The 23637-nt window shown below is 45.4% G+C and overlaps 1 protein-coding gene across 1 annotated transcript in view; it reads right to left on the bottom strand.

Moving 5' to 3' along the window:
* PAK3 (p21 (RAC1) activated kinase 3) overlaps positions 1–22793 on the bottom strand; it is a 124219-nt gene extending 101426 nt beyond the window's left edge. The window contains exon 1 of the mRNA XM_086756621.1: positions 22739–22793. The gene's annotated coding sequence lies outside the window, so the exon portion shown is untranslated. The remainder of the gene's footprint in view (positions 1–22738) is intronic.
* Between the last annotated feature and the right edge of the window lie 844 nt (positions 22794–23637).

Consider the following 23637-nt stretch of genomic DNA (forward strand, 5'->3'; position numbering starts at 1 on the left):
TGCAGAGATGAGCATTTCCCTGCAGAACTCATTTCAGAAGTAATTCTCATCCAATTAACAGAGTGAAACAAACTGTTGCTAGGCCTAAGGAATTTGCTTAGCCCATCTATTTGGACATTGCTTCCGCAGCTTTCGGTACAAGAAGAAGCTGGCAACGTGAGTTCCCTTCCCTGAAATCAGTAGGATCAAACAAAAAAATAGCCTCTCACGGATCAAAGCCACACATGACAGTAACTGTAACCATCCAAATTACACAGCAGCAAAACAACTGCACAGTCACAGTCAGATCATGAAATTAACCCTGCTCAAAAAAAAAAGTTGAGCTTTATTGGATGCAATACAGTTCAGATTCCAAATCTGTAAGGATTTGTCACAAGGTATAGCTCCACCACATTTCCAAAACAAAATAAAATTAAGGAGAAACCACTCTTCCTACAGAAACAGGAAAAACAAAGAGAATGGAGAACTCCCTTCTTAAATAAGAGTTCTCTAAGAGTTGTTCGGCTTGCTCCAGTCACAGCCCAGTATGCGTCAGGCAAAGCCTGTGGGAAAGAGATGGGACAGAACCTACATCAGCCTATTTCTTGTTCTCCCTATCTAGGCTAAGCTTACTTTTCACAACACACGGGTACTAAACTGAAAAATACCAAGCAAGGAGCTCAAAATGGAACCCCTGTTCCCGGTAGTGCTTTCCTGCTGTTGTTTGTAAAGGCCCAGGAGAGTCCCAAAAGAGAGGACAAATCTCTTCTTGCTCACCTACCATATTATAAGGAAATCCTTCACAGTCTGGGGTGTAGATTGTATCACAAAATAAAGCAAGATTTTGCAGGAGTGCTTTCAGACTCCAAATGGTGGTTGTCTCACCACAGCATTAAGAAAGAAAAATTCATTTCCACAGATCTTCCACCAAGTTGAACATTTAGACCATCTCTTTGGCATCAGACCATCCAGTTGCATCTTGAACCCTTCCCACATCTCCTTACGACAGTGAACAAACAGCCCCGAGCAGCAGGGACTTTTCTTCTTATAGAAACTCTTCACCCAACTTCTACACCCTTCCACCCTGTAATGACTCAGAGTTTGAAAAATATTCCTTGTGATTAGCAATCCAGTCAAATTAGATTCACATTGCTTCTCCTTTGGCTCAACTATGCCTGCAATCCTCTCTTTAGCTCTGGTTAACCACCGTTTGACAGTCGGGTCCCGCATCCAGATTAAATCCAAACAGCGTGTTTCCCGATGGCATCACCGGCCTGGATGCTCTGCTTCCCCTCAGCGCTGCCAGACACGGGAGGAGCCAACGCAAAAAGCACGCAGCAAGCCGCTCTACCAGGAGACAAAGCCACCCAAGGTGCTTCTCCTTAGAGTCTGCCAAAACTCACGGCCCACTCTCCTCTTCCAGCTTTCCTCCCTGAAAGCATCCCAAATATAAAACATATGAAAAGCACACGGGGACACAGGAGGAGGGAGAGGAATGGAAGTGAAGATTTCTGTAATTAAAATTTTTCAAAGGTTCTTCTCTTTTATACGCCTCAATGCAAAAATAGGACTAAAGAAATTTCTTTTCTTCTTTATTGTCTCCCCTTTGTATTTTCTGCCTTTCCAAGCCTCTCTGATTTTGGCAAAGTTAGAGTGGCAAAATTTGACTGCTACCTTTTTGTCCTCCATTTTTCTTTGGAAACTTTACACAAGTTTTTTGGGTTTTTTTTTGTCCCCCTCCTCAAAGAGTGGGGAAAGGAAAATGTAGAAGAACATATCCCTAAGAAACCCTAAACTTCATTCATGCAACTGCATCAGGAGTTTAAAAATGCTGGAGGTGGTAGAAAGGAGCATTCAAGAAAATCCAAAGAAAAAAATTCAAACACAAAATGAAATATTTGTTTCTGAAACAAAACTAGAGGTTTGATTCCTTTCCATCTCTCTATGAAGGAATAGAAAAGTATTTTCTTTCAGTTAAGCATAACTTTCTACTAAAATCCTTTGGGGGGGTAATAAATAATCTTAACTCTGCTTTTTATAAGCAGAGCAGTTTGACATGCACTATTAAAGGCGCCTGGTGTGCCATTGCCACTGCAGTCCCCTGTGTCATACACCGAACACCTGTCCAGTGCACTCCACTCCAGAGAGCTGTTCCAGTTTATCTTGGGAAAATCATGGGGCTAAAAAACTGCAAAACATCCCTGTCCTTCTCCGGACAGAGAATCAACCAGCGAGATCACCCACATACGGTGAAAATACTGCAAGCGCGTTAACGGTCCTCCCCGAGTCTGTGAACAGCAGCTGAATGACCAGTAAGTTCTGCTCTGGACCGCGGCGCACACATGTTCTACCAGACTTTGTAACCAAGTCAAGATCTTCAAACAACTGAGGGAGCCATTATGGAAGCCAAAAGGCAGCTTGAACTTTTAGATCAAAAAGTCTTGATCTACACAGAAACAGTTTTATTACAAACATGTTCACCATCCTAAAAGGAGCCCACACGCCCCGACCGTTCACCTTCAGTTAGGAAATTCCCTTCCACCAGCACGCCGAATGCACGTGCTGCTTGCTTTCATCAAAGAAACACTGAGCCGGCAGGGAAGGAGGGGGAGAGCTGTTGGCACTAGGGGAATTGGCGAGCTACAGAATCAGAAAGTAATTTCTAAAACCCTGAACACTTCAGCAACAAACGGGCACTCCGAGGAGGTGCAGGTCCTGCAACTGCCCCTCTGCCAGCAAGGCAGCAGCCGGAGAACAGGACCATACCTGCTGAAGGACAGCCCGGAGCAGGGATTCACCTGGCACAAGGGGGAACACACAGCAGCAAAACACAATCAGCACTTTCTGCTTGCGGGGTCCCTTCCTCGGTATGGAGACACCCTGTGATTTGTGCCGTATCAGGGCACGCGTTCAGTTTCCACACTCACCCCCATGCGCAGGTCCTGCCCTGTTTGCCCATCAGCAAGAGGCAGAGCCCAGCCCAGCCGCTGGAGCATCTCCCAGGTGCACCTAAGCAAAGCGGCCTCATGCGGGAAACCTCCCTCCAGCACCCACAGAGGAGAAGGTACGAAATCAAAAGCTTTGTCACATGAAGCATCCAAAAGGGACAGATGGAAATGTAAACCAAAAGCAAGATTTCCAAGGAGCATTTGTTTGTAATGCAGCAAGACCAACCCAGCCCTCATCGCTTCAGCTGTTCACACATCTCACCTCTCCTCATGTCCCTCTTTCCTGGAAGGGGAGTGAAGGATGACCTCTGCTTTTCCTGCCTCTGCTACAGGACAGCCTCCAGATGGCCAAGCAGAAAGAAATAAGGTTTAATTTGCCCCAGCACCAACTGCCAGCCTCTCCTGGAGCTTCACACCCCATCCCTGGGCTGATCCAAAGCACCAAGGGCCTCAGCCAAAGCCCCTCTGGCTCTAGGAGCAGGCTATGGTTTCCATCCTCAAAGGTCTGACCCAAGGGCTTTTTGCACAGGCAAATTCACATCCAAATTCAGGCCCCAAACACTATGCTAGCATCTACGTGTGAGAGTTGTTTGGGCTCAGGCCACCTCGGTAGTTCTCCTGCTGCCACCAGTGAAGAGAGTCCACAACCCCAAGGAGTCAGTCTGGGAACGTCACACCACTAAGCGGTGTGGGTTTGCAGAAGGTCAAGTGGCCAGAAAACAAGGCCCTGCACAATGGGGAATGAAAATTAAATGGGAAGAAAACAAAGATGGGAAGGAGGGAGGCACGGGATATATGACTGACATTTTATAGTCTCCACCCCACTTTGCTGTGCCTAAAAGCCCTAAATATGGGAACAAAGCCATATTTACAGGCCCATTCCAAAGCTACCAAGAGCAGCGGGAATCATCTCACTGGGTTTGCTGGGTTCAGCTCCACAAGGCAGCACATATATGAGTTTCCCTGAGGGCATGGGCAGGACTGTCATCGGATCTCGGAGCAGCTGAGTCTTGTGAACTTCCCAGACTTGCCCTCTGGAGGGCTGGGGGCTGAACTCCCCACCAAAAGCCACATTATAAGGTTCTCCTGCGAATGGCAGATCTTTCCTTCTCTCAGTGGATGCCCAGGAGCATGGACTATCCTCCTGATAACAAAGACGTGTCTTTCTGCCTGAGACGTCCCAGCCATTTCCCAAAAGTCCCTGTGTGGCTCAGAGCAGCTACCTTTCCAAGTAATGTCTTTTTAATTTCCCCAAGAACACTTTGTGGTGCCGTTAAAGTACCCCTCCAGAAAACATGCTATTACACAGCTTGGAAACTTAATTAAACAACACATACAATTCATTTTCAGCAGCTAATGCAGCACAGAGGAAGATGATCTGCCATGCTCTTGCTTACTTCAGTGCCACTTCCAAGCAGCTCTGAAATTTCTGGGCAGATAAACAGCCCCATCCTGCTCCCCTCTGACACCTTTGTCACCTGTGATCACACAGAGTTATTCTGTGCAAAAGGGGATCTTCTCAAAGAGCAGATACCACAGCCCAAAAGCCTCACAACCGACTGCCCTCCACATTGGCTTTGGTGCAGAGCTGCCAAAGCTGTTAGCACTGGTAAAATTTTTCTATTTCTTCAAACCATACCGTGTGTTTTCCTTGAAGACACTTCTTGGCACGTAATTCTTATTGTCTAGCCCATTGCTTTGTATGCAATAAGGTCTCTCAGCTGTTACCCATGGCTCATTTTTCAGTTTGAATTTCCCCTTTCACTCTCAAGGTAAAATAGAGAAGGAAAGGACCGATCAGGTTTTCTAATGAGATTATTCAGACTTGCTTCGCTATTTCTCTGCAAGCTTTAAAAGCAGGCAATAACAGTATGAAAAATTAGCAAACTGTTGTTAATTTGTCTCACTCTTCTGAGATACTACATGCCAATTTCCATTTTCTTCTGCTTTGGATTTTTCTTAACACCATTCCTACAAACAAAGGAAGGTTTGTAGGTCCATTCCCAATTATACTGCTGAAATGAGGAAGAAAAAAGTGAATCTTGAGGAGATCGATGCTTTGCTTCCATAGAACAAATGACCCCACTCAGCAGCTTGCTAATTTATCATTGTTCATTAAAAAAAATCAACTTTATTGCAAGTTTAATACCTTTTGTTTCCCTGGAAATGCAGTATTTGCCTTGCCTCTCCTGCACAATATGACAGAAGAGAGAAAAAATCCACCCAAAGTGATGTGACAGCTCTCGGTGTTACTAATAATACTTCAATACGAGCAGCTCCCCGATTGTATCGCCAGGAGTCACTGATAAAAGGCACCGAGAGGCAATATCCCCTGTGGAGATTGGGAGCATCAGGTAAATTCCTTCATTGTGCTCTGAAGTGCCCAGGGCTTATCAGCAAGGCTAGGACTGTGTTACCTTGTCAGGAAAAGGCTGGGACCTGCAGGGGCAGAAGACAACTGAATCAGAGTTCAGCCCAAGCCCATCATTGAACAGGAGCTTACAGGAGGTTTCTCTCTGGCTCCTGGAGCTGGTGGAGGGCACATCTGTGTGGGATCTCTGCTGGGATCACACAGGCTGGATCCTCACACCGCAGACATAACCACCCAGACCATTGTATTTTTTAGCCTCCTCCATGCATCTGATGAGAGATGGGCCCAAGGAAAAGTTAAGTCCTAAAGGCCACATCTCCAAACCGCAACCATGCCAGAATCCTCCCTGAAGTTTAAACATTGCTGTAGTTCAGCTCAAGAAGCACAGTGCTGGTTTGACACAAACCCTGTCTGCGATGAGCAGGAGCAGCTTCCCTCCATCCCATCCCGGCACACAGCCTTAGCCACACTCAACCCTCCCTGCAGCGAGTGGTCCCCCAGCTGTCCTCCTCTCCCCCTCAGAGAGGGGCTGGCAAGGCAGGAAGTCTTTCTTGATCTGTTAACAGCCCCCATCACAGACCCATATTCCAAGGAGCAGGGGAACACTAATTAAAGGAGCAAATATGCCCTGGTTTTGAATAGGCAAGGGAGTCCCCGGCACAGCCTGGATCTGGAACCAGCTGGCTCATTGCAGGGCAAACAGCTGCTTGATTTGTCAGGCTTCCCCGCCTGCTCAGCCCAGCACCGGGCTGCAGACACACTGAAAGAGAGATTTCCACCAACACATGCGAGACCCCACCTTCCCCTCCCTCAAGCAGGCACATAAGCCATCCCTTTAAATGGGGTTGCTGTTAATTAACCCACTTTAAGTCCCTTTATACAGAAAATAAGCCCCTTTATACAGAAAAAAAGGAATACTTTTCTTTCTGTGGATACCCAGCTTCATCTGCCAGCTCCCACTAGATTGTACAAAAGTGAGCTCTCTTTTTACTTGCAGGGAGAGGGATTTTGCACATGCAGGAAGATCCTCAGCAGAGAAAGGCCTCCTGAAACAGGACAGAGGTGGAAATACCAGCTCATTTCACTGCAAAGCACAAGTAGAACTGTGGAATGAAAGGAGCTCATTCCAAGTACTCTGTTGGGAACATTTGTTCATAGCACTGTTCATAGAGGGACTTTTGTCTTTGATGTGTCTATGTTTATTGGAAAAATGAGCAGGTAGAATATCTATCATGCACTCATGTTGAGGACTCTCCTTTCTTTACTGCTATTTACATACATAAACTTTCCATCATTTCGCTCAAAAGCCAAGTCATCCTCCTTCCCCATCAAAAGACCTGCAAACCCCAGAGAAACTACTGGAAAAAAAACCCACATTTCTTTTATAGCATATTTTAAATATAAAAGGTATCTCAAAGTAAAGACTGAGTATGCGACTTACTAATTTGTTGCCAATAACTCAAACAGATTCACATGCTTCATGCCACACTTACCTGTGAAAAAAACCCAAACAAACAGATTCCCAAAGTTTTGTCAGGCAGTTTCTCCCCTTTCATTCCTGTTATGAAGTTTTAGGTTATTTTAAAACTACAAAACACTCAAAGCTCTCAGAGCTTCTGTTATTTCTGGTAGTTTGCTGGCCTTGAACCTGAACTTTCAAGAAAGCCTGCCTTCACTGCAAGACGTCCAAAAAGTACGTTTACAGGGAAATTGTTACCCTTAGATTAAAGCCCAGCAGAGATGGAGCACTGAGGTCCCAACACAGATTGCTAAATGAGGTAAACTTCACTGGGAAGCGTACAACCAGGTGAAATCCGTGACCTTGGGGTAAAAGCTGGAATACCACTAATCCCTAGCACTTGAAAAAAAAAAATAAAATCAAGAGTCAGGCCTCAAAATAAATACACACAAACAAACAGCAATCTTGGGGTTGAGGACGGGGAAGGTTCCTCTTTAACATGCAGCCAGCTCAGATTTCCACTCACTCATCCATGGATGTGGAACATAGGAAATGGCATCCCTTAAGGGATGCGGAGAGTATCCCCTGAATCCAAAGGCCTTAAGGAAAACCTCAAAACAGCAAAATTTGGAATAAAATAACACTGTGAGGTAGGCTTTGCACCAGTATCCACACACCCCTTTTTCCAAATGAAGACAAAATTCCCAGTTTGCATCATTTTACTTTAGGATACTCCTTGGAGAAAGATCCTTTCTGGCTTCTCTTCGCCATCATGTGTTTTTCTCTACTTCCCCCTCCCTTTAACCTAATTTGTTCCTTAGATGTTAAACTCAGCCATGCTGATTTCATAACTAGTTCATAATATTTTTACATTAAAATTTTACATGCTAAGAGACCAAAAAACTATGTGAAGAAGCCTCTACTGTTATTTCTTGTTTCTGCCTCAGAGAAGACACCGTTGCTTACACAGCTCACACTTATCCAACACATCGCCGGTACAGCGGAGCTCTGTATCGGCCGCGCCACCCGTATTTCTTCTCTCCACCCCCCAACCGTGCCCGTCTGACTGCCGGACCCCAGGCATGATTTTAATGGGTGACTTTTATAGGTGTGACAGCTGGAGTAAAGTACTTAGCGCTTGTGAAAATCACGTCTCTTGTCTCCAAAGCCAACCCGGGCATTCAAAAATCATTACTCAGATTCTAAAAAATAATGAGATTGGCTTAGAAAACAAGATGGTTTTAGATATTATATGTTTTATTTGCCTTATGGTGTTTCTGCCTTTTGCAAATATGTATTTGTTGAGCCTTCCTTCTTTTTCCCTTCACAGCAAGGAAAACTGGAAACTGGCTTCTAAAGGAAAATGGAAAATCTTCCCATATATTTTCAGAAAAATATACAACCTCATCAGATTGGTGATAACCCATGGAAGTGAAAAACAGTGCACATCCCCATTAGAAGCATGTTTTCTCATACAGGTTTTTTCACAACAAAAAGGGTACTGGAAATGTTTTCTTCCCTTGTGGGTGCTGTTGGTTGGGATTTAGTCTGTCACCCAGTCTCTCCCAATTGTCACAAAGGGGACACCTACATTCAATAATCAAGCACATTTGCGCTTGGACTGACAGATCAATACAAAACAGATTTCAGAAGAAGCCTCTTACACTGCTGGAATTGTCACCCTCACTTCACACAGCCTGAGATACCACAGGAGACTGTGCCCTTGGGCTGCGCGAGGGGCTCTACTAAACCCATCAGTGTCCCCCCAGGTTCGAGATGGGATAATCAAGCAGCCTGAAGTCTGGCTCTTTTTTGATCCCAAGATTTCCAAAGCTCTGGGGAAGGCTTGATGCAAGACCTGGCTTTGTATCTTATTCACTTTAAGGGTGGGAGATGAGGGAGCAAAACATTAATTGTAATTATCATGTTGCACAGCATGTCTAAACCAACCTACTCCTCCAGCACTCCCACATACAGCAGGGCAGACTGGCCTAAGCTGGTAGAAGCCCACCAGACATCAGAGAGGCTGTTAAGTGACACACTATGGACAGACTTGCAGGTTCCTCCTTGAATTAAAAAATGCAAATGATTCCACAGAGAAAGAGTTTTTAACATATCTTTATACATTTCAGCCTTTCAATTCTTTGATTTCCACTGTTGAATTCTTCACTGGGAGAAGGGGGATGGCAAGATGACACACCTATTAGTGGAAATAATCAAATGAAAGCTTGCCATGAAAAAAGGAGTCCATCATCTCAGAATCCCAAGCCAGCAGGAAGAGCACACTTCCACCTTCTCCCTTATGATTCAAAAGTAACACCTCATTTAACAGGGCAATCCACACCCTTGCACTCTTTGCTGGCAGCATATCAACATCAGTGAGATGGCACTGCTCAGCAGCAGCCTGACCAAACGATAAGATTTGGTGCTGCCAGACCACCCTGGAATACAAGATGACTGAGACACTCAACAAGTTACCAGGCTGAAAGCTTTCAAGAGCCATCATGGCTGTTTCCCAGTTCTTCTTCCAAGGTATAAACCTACCTCCTTTTCCAAGAAGTTTTCTTAGAAGTCAAGCAGCCAACATACCAGTGCCATGATGATGCAGGGGACCAGGACTTGGTAGCTGTTTGCCCATGCTTCGCTTCCTGCATTATAACCAGAATCAGTTTTGGCTGGAGATGGTGCAGACCAATCATGTTGCTACTGAAGTTAATAGGAGTTAATTTTCCTCCCACTTTCACCTGTGTTGGGTAACTTAAGGACCTTCAGCTGTCAGTGCAGTCAGAGATGGAGTTACAGTGAGGTGGAGAAAGTGGGATGCACAGCCAGTGCGAAACAAAAATGAATGCAGGAGCAAAGACCATCACAATCCACCCCACGTAAGATAATTCCAGAGGCCTATCTTTATATAACACATATTTGGAAGGGATATGCATACTTACTGCCTCCCTTTTCTCCCTGCAAACTCCCCGTGCTTCTCTAATAAGAGACCCTGGTAAAACAAACTAAACAGACATAGCCTTTCAAAGAAGGCATCAATGCCCTAAAATAAATAATCCTTTAAACCCTTGTGCATTGCAGCACTTGCTGGGCCTTAGGCAGGGGAAAACAAGACAAACTGAAGCTGTGAAATATGAAGTGAGACAGGAATGAGAAAACATTCCTTTCTCCTGAGGAAGCGTACGCAGAGCTGCAAGCATTTTGATCTACCAGTTCAAAGGCCTTGCAAATCAGTTGCCTTGCGCACACACGGAGCTGAGAAAGGGCTCTTGTTGAGCGCGTGTAGTGTGGGCCCGTAAGCGGGAGGTGTCCCAGCAGCACCGGGAGATGAAGAGAACCAGCAGCAGGAAAACACCGGTCTTGCTCTTCCTATCTCCTTTGCTGTTATTGTTTTATTCAGCTTTCTTTCCTTCCTAAAACTTCTCTTTCTGCTTAGAAAAGAACCGTGATTGTGCATGAATGGGAGGATGTTTTCCAAAATACTTGTGTAACACTGGTATCTCAGCATCTTAAAACACCTACCTAGGGACCAAGGACCTGGCTCAGTTTAGATCAAGTCAGAGACACAAAGACAACCAAGACCAAAGCTGAGCCACTGTCATCATCCAGTGTCTCGGCGAGCCATCCTTGTCCTCTGGCCTTCCCAACTGTCCTTCCCGTAACAACGAGAATAGAAGACATCCAGTAGCTGCCGACAAGGGAACAAATGAAATATGCTGTGGCAGTAAGTTAAGTTTACTCAGCTTGAAGGAAACAATATGAGGCATTCCAAAAGCAAACAATTACACTGTCCCTAACTAAAGCTGTCACTCTAAAGAGCCTTGCACAGAAGAATCAAGACTTGCCCATTGCAGTCCTGCCACCTCTGAATGTATCTCTCTTCACAATTTATTTTTAACTTCTTTGGACACAAACTTTCCCTTGCTGTTGTACATGTATAAATGTGGCCTTCTTGAAGATGGAGGCTGCCAGGCTGTGATAAAGGCTTGAAAGGTGGTCTAGCACCCCTGCAGTCTCTCCAAGAGCTTCTGCGTCCTTTGCAGAAATGTTATTTCACAACTTCTCGAAGCACCTCAATAGATTTTGACAGATAGCCCTGTGCCTCATGTAAGCACCAGCATGCTAACGGGACTGTTTTTCCTATCCAGCCAACAATGAAAAACATAAGGAACACGGCACTGACGTGTGCAGGCACCAACTCTTCGTTTCTAACAATAGCTGCTTCTGGCCGTTTCTGATTTCCCTCCCTCATCAGAACCTAGTTGTTACTGTCAATTGTCTTCCAATGGAGTGGCACATCTTATTCCAAGGGAAGAAACTTAAAACATATTTCAAAAGTGTTCAATCAAGCCTGTCAGTACAATATCTGGTGAGAGAAGACCAATGAGGAACACCAGAACTTGAATGGTTTACTGCTTCACACCATGTATTGCTATACTTACCTGTGCGTACAGGCATCAGCAAGGTGCGGGCAGCGCAGAACTTTTTGGTTAAGCACTGGAGATCTGCATCTCAGATGGTAACAAGAATTTAAGTTCTCTCTGCTGTGCATTTATATAAACACCCCCTGAAGATGCTCTTCAGTCCCAGCTGTGTGTGAGCTGACGGTAGTGCATACAAGATCTAATAAGAAGACAACTATTTTGCTTCATGGAACTTTCGAGCTTTCAGTATTTCAGTGCCTCCTACAAAGAGTTGAAAACAAACCTATTCCAGTGTTTTAAAGTAGCAGAATCATTCTGAAGCATCATCCACACTTAAATGGGAGTCTTTCCAATCAGGACGTGCAAACCCAGTGATGATTGTACTGAGCTGAGATGTAACAGATTCAAATACTAGTCCCTGATGTGAGATGAAATTGCCCTGACAGATGAGGGACCCTGAACCTCCAACCCCTGCTTCAGTGCTTGCACTAGCTCTGCGTATGCGTCTGTAGGGCCAGACTTATAAGCAGGCGCATGTACATGCTCAACGACTTCAACATGGGCAGCTGGCAGCGCAGCAGTGGAGCGGCAGACCCTGCTAACAGCTTGACAACGTATCTCCTGTCAGTAGGTGCCCTGCCTTACAAGAAGTTGATCATTCTCAATCGCTGAGAAACTGAAGAGTAATGAGCAATCTGTAAGAGTGTCTTATGTACTCAGATCTCAGAGTTCAGCACCTCAGTTCAGAAGAGCCAAAGGGGACATTCTTGTCAGCTTCCCCCTCATTATTTTGTAGAATGCCACATCTCCTCTTTCTTCACCTCTGTTTTACACCAGCACTCCATTAAGACACAGCTTCTTAAACAAGGACTCTTTTCCATGTGCCAGATGCAGAAGTGACACCTAAGTAATCCCAGGAAGCAAGGGAGATGGATCCAAAGGTGAATATTATCTAGAGTGATTTCTACAACAATCTTTCATATCCCACTGTTCGACTTAGTCCTCCAGATACAAGTATTTTCTCCGCTATGCACGTCTCAGGGACTTCCTCTTAGTTTTTACAGCAAGGAGACCAAAGCAAAAACTACTTTTTAAAAGATTTTTTGAAATACAGATTCATCTAGAACTTTAAGGAGTACATACACATGCTGTTAAAATATTATTCTCTTTTCTAAAATATGTATGTAATATTAGATCCGCCTCTGCTGAATTTCACTTGACCTTGCCATAACTTAAACGAATTCTGAGACCAAAGAGAAGCCTTCTCCTCATTTAAGGGAAAGAGGTCCGGCTTTGTACTTCCAGTGCTTCCAGAACAAGCGAAGGATGGTATGAAGAACACCTCTGTTCGCCCTGTTGCACTGTCAAGCACTTGAGACAGGGATGGGAAAGAACCAGCGTTGTGCAACAATCCCCTTCCACAGCGTAATTAACTCTCATTTTCCCTGGCCCTGGAGTGCTTGTCTCCCTCACCCATAACTGAAAGTAACACCAGAAAGCTCTGGAGGCAAGGGAGGGGACAAAAGCAGCTACTGAAAGCTATTTTCTCTGTTGGCTCTGTGTTGCTTGCTTAGGTAACTGGAGAGGATTGGTTCATTGGCTAATGTTTTTCATCACAGAGGTCATCGTAAATAAATTCTGCATGCACATCATGTTGAAATGGAGAAATCAGGAGAGTGAGACTCACAAACTTGAAATTACACTCTCAGGGGATCACCCAACAGCCTTGGGCAACCTGTTCCTCTTCCATTCCACTATAAAATGCTCTTTCACCAGGACACCAAAAAAGCTTGAATCAGCTGAGACCACTGCCTGTCCCATTGCTTTGCCATCACCTCATTGTTTCCCCACACTCCTAACATCTCCAGTTCCCCTTCTAGCCCTCCTGGGAGCCGTGTGGGGCTGAATCTGGCACAGCCTTGACGCTCCCAGCAGCCATTCAGGCCGGGGGACCCAAGGCACAGTGTGACCCATGCCTCACTTCACTCACCCGTGAAATGGAAGCCAAGATGCTGTTTTCTACAGAAGGCTGGAGACTGGGTGTCAGCTCAGGAGCTGCCCCGCGCCGTGACAAGGATGAAGTAGGATCTTCATGTGCTCTGCGTCTTTTGAGACCACAGACCCAGGGCAGCCGGTCAGATGGACGTAGCTTGCTGGTTACCAGTTGAACTATCCTGACTTGTATCTCATGGGTACTTGATAATGAGCAATCTAAGTACTCAGATGCTTGAACAGAAGGAGGCATTGCTTTCTAATTAGAGCCACGGACACCAAAAGAACTATATAGCTAATAAGCACAGACAGAATCATCGTTAGAGGAGAGTTTATTAAGATACTTACAACTGAGATTGTAGCCATTTGTTCTGCCAATAAGCCTAGGCAAACCTGATGCCTGGTGTCCTTTAAACCTCAACAAGCTTAATTAGACTAGTTGAGGATATTTGATACCCTATCGCTTTAGCCCCTCTAAAAATAATCACATCGTATGTCCTATTTATTAATTTTGATTTATATCAAGACACTCCTCTGTTTCTCTAGGGGGCATTTACAAAAGTTAAAACGCAGAACCAGCCAATAAATCCATCCTGTATGTAATGAAATGACCTTCAAGGAAGTAAAACCCATCTCCCTGAAAAGCCAGAGAGGCCTTTGTTGGATTTGCTGAAGGTAAGTACAGCTTGAAAGACGGCATCTTTGCCTAAGAGGTTAGAAAAAGTGGTAGCTATCACGTTTGAGCTTATTATTAAAAGTGACAATTATCTCCGCACGCTTCCAATTGGAACTTCTGATTTCATAGACTATAACGAATGCACCGCTGCTGTTCTGGATGGCCTAGCATTAATAAAGCAAAGCGATTTTGAACGCCCAAGGCCGGGACCTGAGGGACAGCAGATGGTGCCCAGGATACCCATTCTCACATTAGCATAAGAATGGTACGGAGGGGTCACAGATTGCCTTTAAGCAAGCTTTCGGTCGTCCACACAATCTCTGCCTCCTACCAAATGAGACAACAGCATTGTTGTGGTTTTCTAATTTAGGTAATCCGTGCTTCGTTACATAAAACGTATTTCACAAGCAAGGCAAGCAATAAAGAAATCCATCTCCTAACAAATTGCACTCTGTAAGCACCTTATTCAAACTTTGGACACACAACAAAAGGACATGAACAGTCCTTGCTCGTACACATTAAAACACTTCCGGACAGATGACTTTGAGTTCTTAAAATGAGACTTTTTTTTTTTTTTCTTAAATTGCTTCTCATTTGTGTGCAATCAATTGCAGCTGTAATTGGTTGTAAGCACAAATGCTGTATCCATTGATATCAAACCTGACTCTCGTTGGGAATCAGAACAAATTACAAAGAGAAAACTGGAAGCTGCACCTCGAATTCTTTAAATATAGCATGAAATCCACATGCTTACCTGGATTCAAAAATAAGACTGTCCTGATCTCCAAAATGGCAAAACTCACTCCATTCCTAATTTCAACCTCAGAGTTAAGTGAAAAGCAGCCAAGGACTCTCCAGAGAGAAGTTCAGATCAAGACTCAGGATATCACATGCAATCTCTCACGAGATATTTTGCCTTTTCTAGTAAACATAGGTAAGTTCCGCTTTAAATAAGGTGTTTCACAGAATGTGTGTTGGTGTCTTAATAATGAACAGAGCTTTGTGTGTTTAGATGTCTGTCTTCTTGGCTGAGTTAATTCAGAGTTCAGAATTAATTAATTAATAATTAATTTCTGATTTCTGAAAATACGACTTCGCAGTCCTTTTGTAGTTCACCCTTTGTGCCCCTTGGAGAGGGATGCTAAGCCGAGTTTGTTTCCTGGCTGATTATTAAGCATCAAGAGAATGTTTCAACTCCAGTCATCACACACATCAGTCAAATCAAATCTGGAAAACCTAGGAGAAGAAGTCAGTTTATCAAAAAACAGGAAGCGCATTAATTGAGAGATAGCCTACTACCTTACAAGCTCTCTGCAAGAAAGGCACAGAAAGGCAGAGCTCTTTTTTTTTTTCTCCATTCAACAAAGACAAAGAAAAAAAGGAGGTGTAACTTCCCCTCCCAAACCCAAGGGATTACGAAGAGGAGCTAAACCAATCCACGTGGATATCATGCGCCCATGTACCTCTTCCTTATCACTGCGCTTATTCCAGAAAATGGCAATCATGGCTTCACTGCTTGGATCCCTCTTGAGATCCCCATGATGGGAATGTCTGAAGTGAAGACTGATATTAAAAATCTGCAGAGTTTCAAATAGATGGTTAACCTCATTCCAAGTCAAAAGTGCAAAACCCTATGGATGACAGTGCCATGGATTCACTAGAACGGATCTCGGCAAGCTAAACAAGCCCTTAGTTTCCTTAGCTGTTCTCTGAAACAAGCCTGACGAAGAGCTCGCAAAGGCAAGTCACGCCATACCACAGGCACACCCCAGATTCCAGACATGGGTGATGGGGAGGCAGCTGAGAATTACAGATTTACACACAACACAAACTGGCACAAGGAACAGACGAAAATCTTTTGTTGATGTTGCTGTTCTTGCTTCTCATGCAACACAGTTTTCATTCCCTAAAGCCAACGTACTAATTGCCAACTGAAAATAAGTCATCTCATCATCTTACTTGAATAAATACCAATAGTTCTTGAGCTTGACTGGAAAATTCAAGAAGCCATACGATTTCTGTATCTGGTTCAGCACATTTCCTTCTAAAAGAACTGCTTGAAAATGATGAGTTCTCTAGAAACATTTTGGAATTGTGGAAAGCTTTTGAATAAACTGGAGGATGTTTATTGTTTTTCACAGGATCGCTGGACTCCACTGAATTTGAGTGTCCCTTCTTGGATGAGAAGTTCAGAGGAAGGCTGAGGATTTTGTGATTGACAGATGAAATACGAAAAAACACCAGGGACAGGGACTGAAAGCTGGTTCCCTATGTAATCTGAAGCAGAGCTGCTCAGGCCTTATTTTTCAGAACTGCTGAGCTTCAAGAATTTCAGTTTTCACTCAACTTCCTTCCAATCAGTTACTCCTGGGAATGGAAGTTCTAAAAATGATACCAAATGAGAATTTGCATCTTTGCCACTGGAAGGTAGCCCACTGAAAAGACCCACTGTTCAACACTCAGCATTGTTTAACAGAGAAAATGTAAATCTAGCAGTGTTTCTTGACACTACCTTCAGGGAAAGAACTTTCCAGTGTTGCAGGTGTCTCCTTGTAAGTGGTTCCAGAAGGCGAGCAGATGCAGAGAGGTGGTAACACTTGCTGCAGGGGAAGTGTCATCTCCTCCTGTCAGTGCTAAGACTTCTCACACTCATCACAGAGTGAGAATGAGAGAAGGGAAGAAGACAAACACAAACATTACAGTAAAGCACTATGTAAGGATATCACACTGCATTTATGCTGGATATTTATAGCCATAGAGTTGGCATGATGTCCACAAAAGTATTATTTTTAAATTATCTTTAATATCTAATTTATTCTTCTCAGATTCTGCTAAGCAGACAAATCGGGGTGGTCTACAGAAAAAAATACACTGTAGCTAAAGCACTGCAGGCAAGTGCTGAACATTCTGTAAAAACATAAACAGTTTCTTGCCTGCAAATCTCCTCTCCCTCAGATTTCTCATCTTTCACTCCTCAGTTCCGAAGATACTCAAATTTCCTCAGTTCTGTGGTTACCTGGAGTTTTCTCATGGAAACAAGCACCAAATGCGTCATGGAGAAAACAAACAACAGGCAAAAATCCCCTAAAAACAGCCCTTCAGCTTATTATTCCCTTATTCTTCCTGTGCGGGCTCAGAGCCAAAGATACTGCAGTCACAGCTGAGGAGATGAGTGGTAGACATCGTTAGAGAAAAAAAAAAATAAAATAAACAGTTCTTAAAGGTATCATTTTTCCCCTGATAAAATTAAAGAGGGGCAAAACCAAATGACCTCTTTATCTCCCTCCTTCATGAATGAATAACACAAGCAATAACCTGAAAATTCAAATGGACAGGTTCTGTGACCCCATGGGAAAACCTCAGAACGCAGGCATAAGGCTCCTGTCCCGTTTGTCACACGGCCGCCGTGATTTGCGGGTGGTATGGCAGAAATGAAAGCCCACACTGTGACAAACCTCATGTCATCTGTCGCGGGCACGTGCTCTCCCAGTGCACTCTGTGGTGGACAACCAGCAGTGGCCTGAAGTGCCTTTCTGCGTACGGAAGAGGAGGATATTCCATTTCAGTCCTCGCGATGATTAAGGAGTTCCAGTGAAACGGTAGCTAAAGATCTGTCAGGCCAAAATGGGCTGCACTTACGGAGCTTTTATATTATTTGCCTCTAGCTGTCTTTGCAATGAGCGAGGACGATACTTAGCATCCTTTTCACAAAGATCTCAAAGAGATAAATAAAAATAATTTTCTATCTGGGCCAGGCAAAGTGCAGGGAGGTTAACTGGACAATCCAGCAAGGCAATGGGATAATCCAAATCAGCCGGTTACAGTCCTGTGATGTCTGTGCTAAATTGGTATCTTCCTGTACTTACAATCCTCTTTCTCAGAGAAGTTTGTCCTGCCAACATCTTCAACAGGGCCACCAAACTGTCCAGGGCTTCTTCCAGGAGTCAGCAATCTTACTGCCTTATCTGGTTTTGGGCTCTTCCTGACTTTTAATTTAACCTGAAGGATTTGATTCATTGTTTCTCAGCAATAAACTGTTTCCCTTGCAAGGGCTAATCAAACTTTGATGACGCCCTTGTGCAATGGAAGGATTGATGAGACAGACGAAAGGTTAGGTGTGGAGCAAAACCGAAGGGCAAAAACTCCTATTGAGTTCAACGGAATTATGACTGGGTTTTCTATGCGTATCTTTTCCTACTGCTCTATCTCATACCTTAAAATATTTGTAAAACTACCTCAGTATCCTGAAAGAGGGAAATGGTAACCCCTCCCATGGTTTGCTTAGCTTCTCTTAAATCTTCCCAGTATCACCATGAAAGAAACACGTTTCTCTGGCTCGCTGCAGCGCGCCCTTGCATCTGTGCTTTATTAGGCTGCAGAACCATAGCTTCCACTGTGAACTGAGCAGATTAAAGCAACTAAGACATGTTCTCTGCCTACAACACAGATAACTAAAACCTAGAACTCATCAACCAGGCATTCATCCAGACCAAGAAGCTAAGAAGGTTCAAGAAGGGATTAGAAATGCATATGGACGTAGCCCAGCAGAGAATCCCAGCAAGGTGGCTCCCAGGACGTCTCCATGCTGACCCTTCCCGCAGGAGTGCTGCCCAGATGGACCTAACCTGGCAGAAAGGCTGCGGTGCCACAGCCTCAGCTCTGCCCGCTCAGCCCTGTGCTGCACACGCACCCACAGACGGGATGAAAGTGATGTTTTTGATGGCAAGAGCTGGGAGACGGGCAAGGAAGAGAGGTGGTCCTGCTTGCTTTCTTAGTCTCAGAAATCTTCAGCACTGGAGATGCTGCAGCCTCCCTAAGCAGCCTGTTGTAGGATTTGACATCGCTGGAAAGTGTTCTTAAATTTATAGTGATAAACTTCTGAAAAACATATTAAACTACGTGGTGATCTCTGAAGGCAAAAAAAAAATGAGCTATCATGTGGGGAAATGGACCAGCCAGCAAGTTCCTATGGTGTGGTCTTTACACTGTCCCCGGGGCCACCTAGGACGAGTCAAATCAGGCTGGAACAGCAGAGTAGGTGACCTTCAGACCTACTCTAACATGGCAGTTCTTATGCTTCCACAAAAATAACAAGTTCACACCAACTGCCAGACAGCAGGTCAGTTTTTCCAGCTGATCCTCTGTCTTATTATGTAAGATACACTGTTTGACGATTGCTCTCTGCTAACCTCTGCATAAATTAGCCATTAAGGACTAGAACAAGAATTATTACTGAAAATTCAATCAGTGTTTAACTGATTTTTAATGCATCACCATGTGTAGGTCAAAGAGCGTTAACCTGCTTGAGCCTATTGGAAAATATTTCATGAAGGAACTCCATACAACCTAACAACAACCTTACAGAAAAGGAGCACTGGTCCAGGAGATGGGAGGGATGGGGAACATCCACCGCAGTCTCAATGTGTTCATGGAGATACTACTGCGCTCAACAGACCAGGACCCTGTGACTACGGACAACTGGTTCAATAGTGAAACCTTCTAGAACGTGATGCACTGGAAGAAAGATTACTGGGTAGAAAAATCAGAAAAAAAAAAAAATCCTATAGGATCTCAAAATGCATCTCATTCTATTTGAAGGGCTAAGGCTTCAACCAGGAGGACAATTTTAAAGTACTTGCTTAATCTTAGAGAGCATTGTGAGAGACTGGGAGTACTTACATATACTAGAATAGTTATGGTCTGATGATTTAAAGTGATATCTATTGATGCCCAAAGGTATTTTTGGGCCCATACTTTCCTCACCGACTGTCTGTTTTCATGTAGTTGTTTTGCCAACTACTGACAATCTGTTTAGAAACATCAGAGAACATGAAATCTGGAGGTGTATCAGTGTATGAGCGTCCACTCCAAAACCTCTGTGAAAATAACCTTCAGGAATGGCAGTTGGCCAGAGATGCAGTTTGAAGCCAGCTAAGATACAAATAATCATGGCAGCTAAGGATTTGGGATTTAATGCCATTCTAATACAGATCAATATTCAGATTTCCTTGGCTGCTGGAGACTGAACTCAGTTTAAAAGAGAAATCCACACAACACCATTCAAGTAACATTGCTGCTGCTGCTGGTAGGGGTTTTGGGGGAGGTGGAACAGGGTTGTTGCCGTAATTTTTAAAGACCAAGATGAAATCTCTGTAATTCAAACATGTATATCAGAAAGCAGATGCAGAGAGATTCACCCTTCCCAACGGAGTCTGGAGCACCGCCTGCTGTGCACTCAACAGTACAGTTCAGCTTTACAGGACAGGTAAAGCACCTCTCACTTATTTTGCCATTTTCACAATGAACAATATAATCCAAAGCTAAGATTTTACTAGTTACTCCTACCTACTGTGCAGCCTTCCCTGTCCTAAGGCAAATGTTTCTGTGGTATAAACCCCAGGCTCACAGCTGGGTGTAACCGACTCTGAAGTGATTATCGCCTTCGCAAGTCTCAGTTTACACAAATGATGTACAGTTGAGTTAGACTTAACCATGCTATCGCATAACCATGTTGCAGCAGCAGATCTACAGAACCACCTAACCAGGTTAAAGCTGGTCTCTCCTCTCCGGCCAAGCGAGAAGTGATAGTTACATCCTCTCCCCACCACAAATTCTTGTCACGTCACGCGCAGAAGGCACCTCAGAAGAAGTTATTCAAAAGGAAGCAGAATGAAAGAAAATTGTTTCCCTTTCTCTGCACATTCACAAGCAAAAGGATAACGGGGCTCTATAGCCCATTATTAAAACTCTTTGCAACTAACCACACCGCCAGACTCTCGCCCACCAGCTGGATGCTAGCCAAGGCACACTGGTTACTGGGGGACCACCAGTAAGCCACTTCACTCCCTCAGATCTAAGTCAGGAGCCTAATTCATGTGCTTCAGAACATGAACTTTTAAATTGTTTTCAACACACCTTCAGACTTCATGGACGGAAATGAGCAAGATGACAGATGGAATAGTTGTTTTTTCTTTTTTTCACAAACCAGCTCTCAGTCTGCATTATCTCACTGCTTCTCATTTCTTCTGTGCCATACTTTCATTTCTAAGTCTATGCCATCTGAACAACTTGCACTTTATCTTCCCTCTTGTGACTGCAGTTTCTGTAACAGGTTAAGAAAGGAGGGCGAGTAACTCCTAAACAACTCTAGCTATCACATTTGTGGCTGGCCAAAAAAGGGCAAGAGGAAAGGAACGGGAAGAGGAAGTGCAACCACGTGGCAGTGATAGACCAGGGTCTTTTCCACAATCTTTCAGCAGCCTTAAGCAAATCCCTTCCCTTAGGCATGGCTATACATCTACGTAACGGTACATTGAGCAGACTGCGGGCAAGACTTCCAAAGTGCAAGGCTCAGCTACAAACATACAGGCTTGAGGCATCGAAGCACTCTGGAATTCAAGGTGTTCAGCTCTCTTAGATATCAAACATGAATTTTAAAAGGCAAATTAAGATCAATATAAACAGCATCAGCATATTTATAATCCCTAGCTAAGCAGCTGCCTTCAACCGAAGAACATTGGAGTAGCCGTGTTTAGCTCATCAGCCTCTCGATCATGTAAAACACATACCGGAGATCACAGCAGCCAATACATTTATTCTCTCAGCCAAGATAGGCTTATCCTAAGCTGAGTTTTTGTATGATCCTGGCAATTCTCACTCAAATGACAATTACTTGAAGACATACAGACCACAAGTTTCATCTTTGTGAAGAAAACTATTTACAATTGGGGGTACAATACTTTGTTAGAGTAGCTACTTCTTAAAAAAAAGCAAAAACGTTGGTATGTGCTCCAGCAACCACTAAGTCATCCCTGCCAGGCTCTCTCTCAGTGTCAGTGACTTTGCCGCAACCAAGTTTTCACATGATCTCAGTGCTCACGGTCTCTGCTGGACAGAGTGTGCCCAGAGTTTGCCAAAAGAGAAAACGTAAATGCTGCCCTGATGTGACAGTGACGAGGGCAAAGGGGAGCTCTGCCTCTGATCCGAGGGGAGGGGGGCTAACTGAACCTTCTGTCTTCTTTCAGCAGAAGTTCACAGAGCTCATCTCCATTCCTAATATTCTGTTCACCACTACCAATCTCTTAAACGGCTCACCCAGCTTGAACCAGGGCATCAGATCTACCCCAGGAATGGTTAGACAGGCAGGTGGATTACGACACTGGCAACGCGAGGAGTTTTAGGCTGCGACTGGCTTCAAAGGGCGCCCATTCGAGTTATTCTCTTCATGTGAGTCTGGAAGTGCCTCACGCAAAGAGAGTCAAGACCATCCCACTGAGCCTTCAGATTAAAAATAACAAGGCAAAAGTTGGGAAATGTTTAACCTGTGAAAAGCAACTGGAAGGGGAAATCCCTTAAGGTGCATCTGGCACAGGAATGGACTCAGCGTGGCCCAGCGGGCGAGCAGCCCGGCTCCCCAGCAGCTCATCGTGAGGAGCCTGCAGACCCCCTGGCCTCGCACTCTCCCTTCCTGCACCCCACCAGGCTCCCTGTGCCTCCCAGCCAGAGGCAGCCGGCACCCCCAGTCCTCCCCACAGCAACCAGGCCCAACCAGCACCAGCAGGCACACGCAGGAACGATTTCCATATAGACAATGCTCCCTGGAGCCTCACGTTAACCAGATCCCCCAGAAAGGAAAGGAGGGTTCGGGGTGGCTTGAAGACACATATTTGGAAACGATCAAGGAGAACTGGGGAACTGACACCGGCCCAGGGGCTCTCCCCAGTCCCTCCCAGCCTGCCGCCCCACACGGAGCCCCCGGCCGGGCTTTGTCGCTGCGGCTGGCCGGCTGCGGGCTGGGGAAGCAGGTTGCAAGGAGCCCGGCTTTCCCTTTCCACCCAGGCCGGGGCTGTGCCTGGGCACGCAAGGTAGAAAAAGCAAAGGACAGACCTTCTCTCCGGCCTCTTCCGCGCTGGGGAGGGTGCGCTCGTCCTCCCGGCCGCGGCCGCGGCTGCCGGCGGGATGCTGGCGGGCCGGTGGCGGTGCCTCACCGGCTCCACATCGAGCTGCCTGCCGGGAGCCTCTTGTGTGGGTTTTTTCCTCCCCCTCCTCCCTCCACCCTTTCTTTTCAGAGGGGACAAAAAAAAAAAAAAAAAAAAAAAAAAAAAAAGGAGCGGTGGTGGGGAAACCTTTCTATTATTATTATTCTAATATATTCTGGGGGCTTGTGGTTCCTGCAACCAGGCGGAAGTGAAACCCGTTTTCGCCCCCCTCCTCCTTCCGCGATGCTGCGGGGCCGGGATGCAGCCGGGCGCCGCGGGTTGGGCTGCGGCCGGCGGGGTTGGTACCGGGCCGCCCCGCTCCCGGGGCCGCCGCCCCCCTCCCAGGGCGGGATGGGGAGGCGGTGCCGTTCCCGAAAGGCAGGGGTTGGCGGGGGTTGATTCCATGGCAGGCAGTTACGGGTGGTGGCAGAAGAGGGAAAGCTGCAAACCGCAGTTGGATACGAGCGGATCGGCCAGCTCCGCAGTGACATCCCGCGGTGCGAGGTGCATCTCCCCCGGCCAAGGAGCACGGGAGTGATGAGGCAGTGGAAACCCTGTCCCTCCCTAAGTCTGAGCTACTCTGGAGAAGTCCCCTGTCCAGCTCCCCTGTCACACAGCACACTGGGGTGCTCCGGTGCGGCAGAAAAGGCGAGAAGAGGAAAGCCAGTGAAAGAGAGCTGAGAACGTGAGCCTAAAGACCACAACCTGCCCATAGGCAGGAGGAAAGCGTGAAGTCAGCGCTTCACAGGCACAGTGAACTGGATTCCAGCTTACAGGGATGCCACTAGTAATGAGAATTTGGTGGCA

This window comes from Chlamydotis macqueenii, chromosome 11 (genome assembly GCF_036417535.1).
Source record: "Chlamydotis macqueenii isolate bChlMac1 chromosome 11, bChlMac1.mat, whole genome shotgun sequence".
In the NCBI taxonomy this organism is placed as follows: domain Eukaryota; kingdom Metazoa; phylum Chordata; class Aves; order Otidiformes; family Otididae; genus Chlamydotis; species Chlamydotis macqueenii.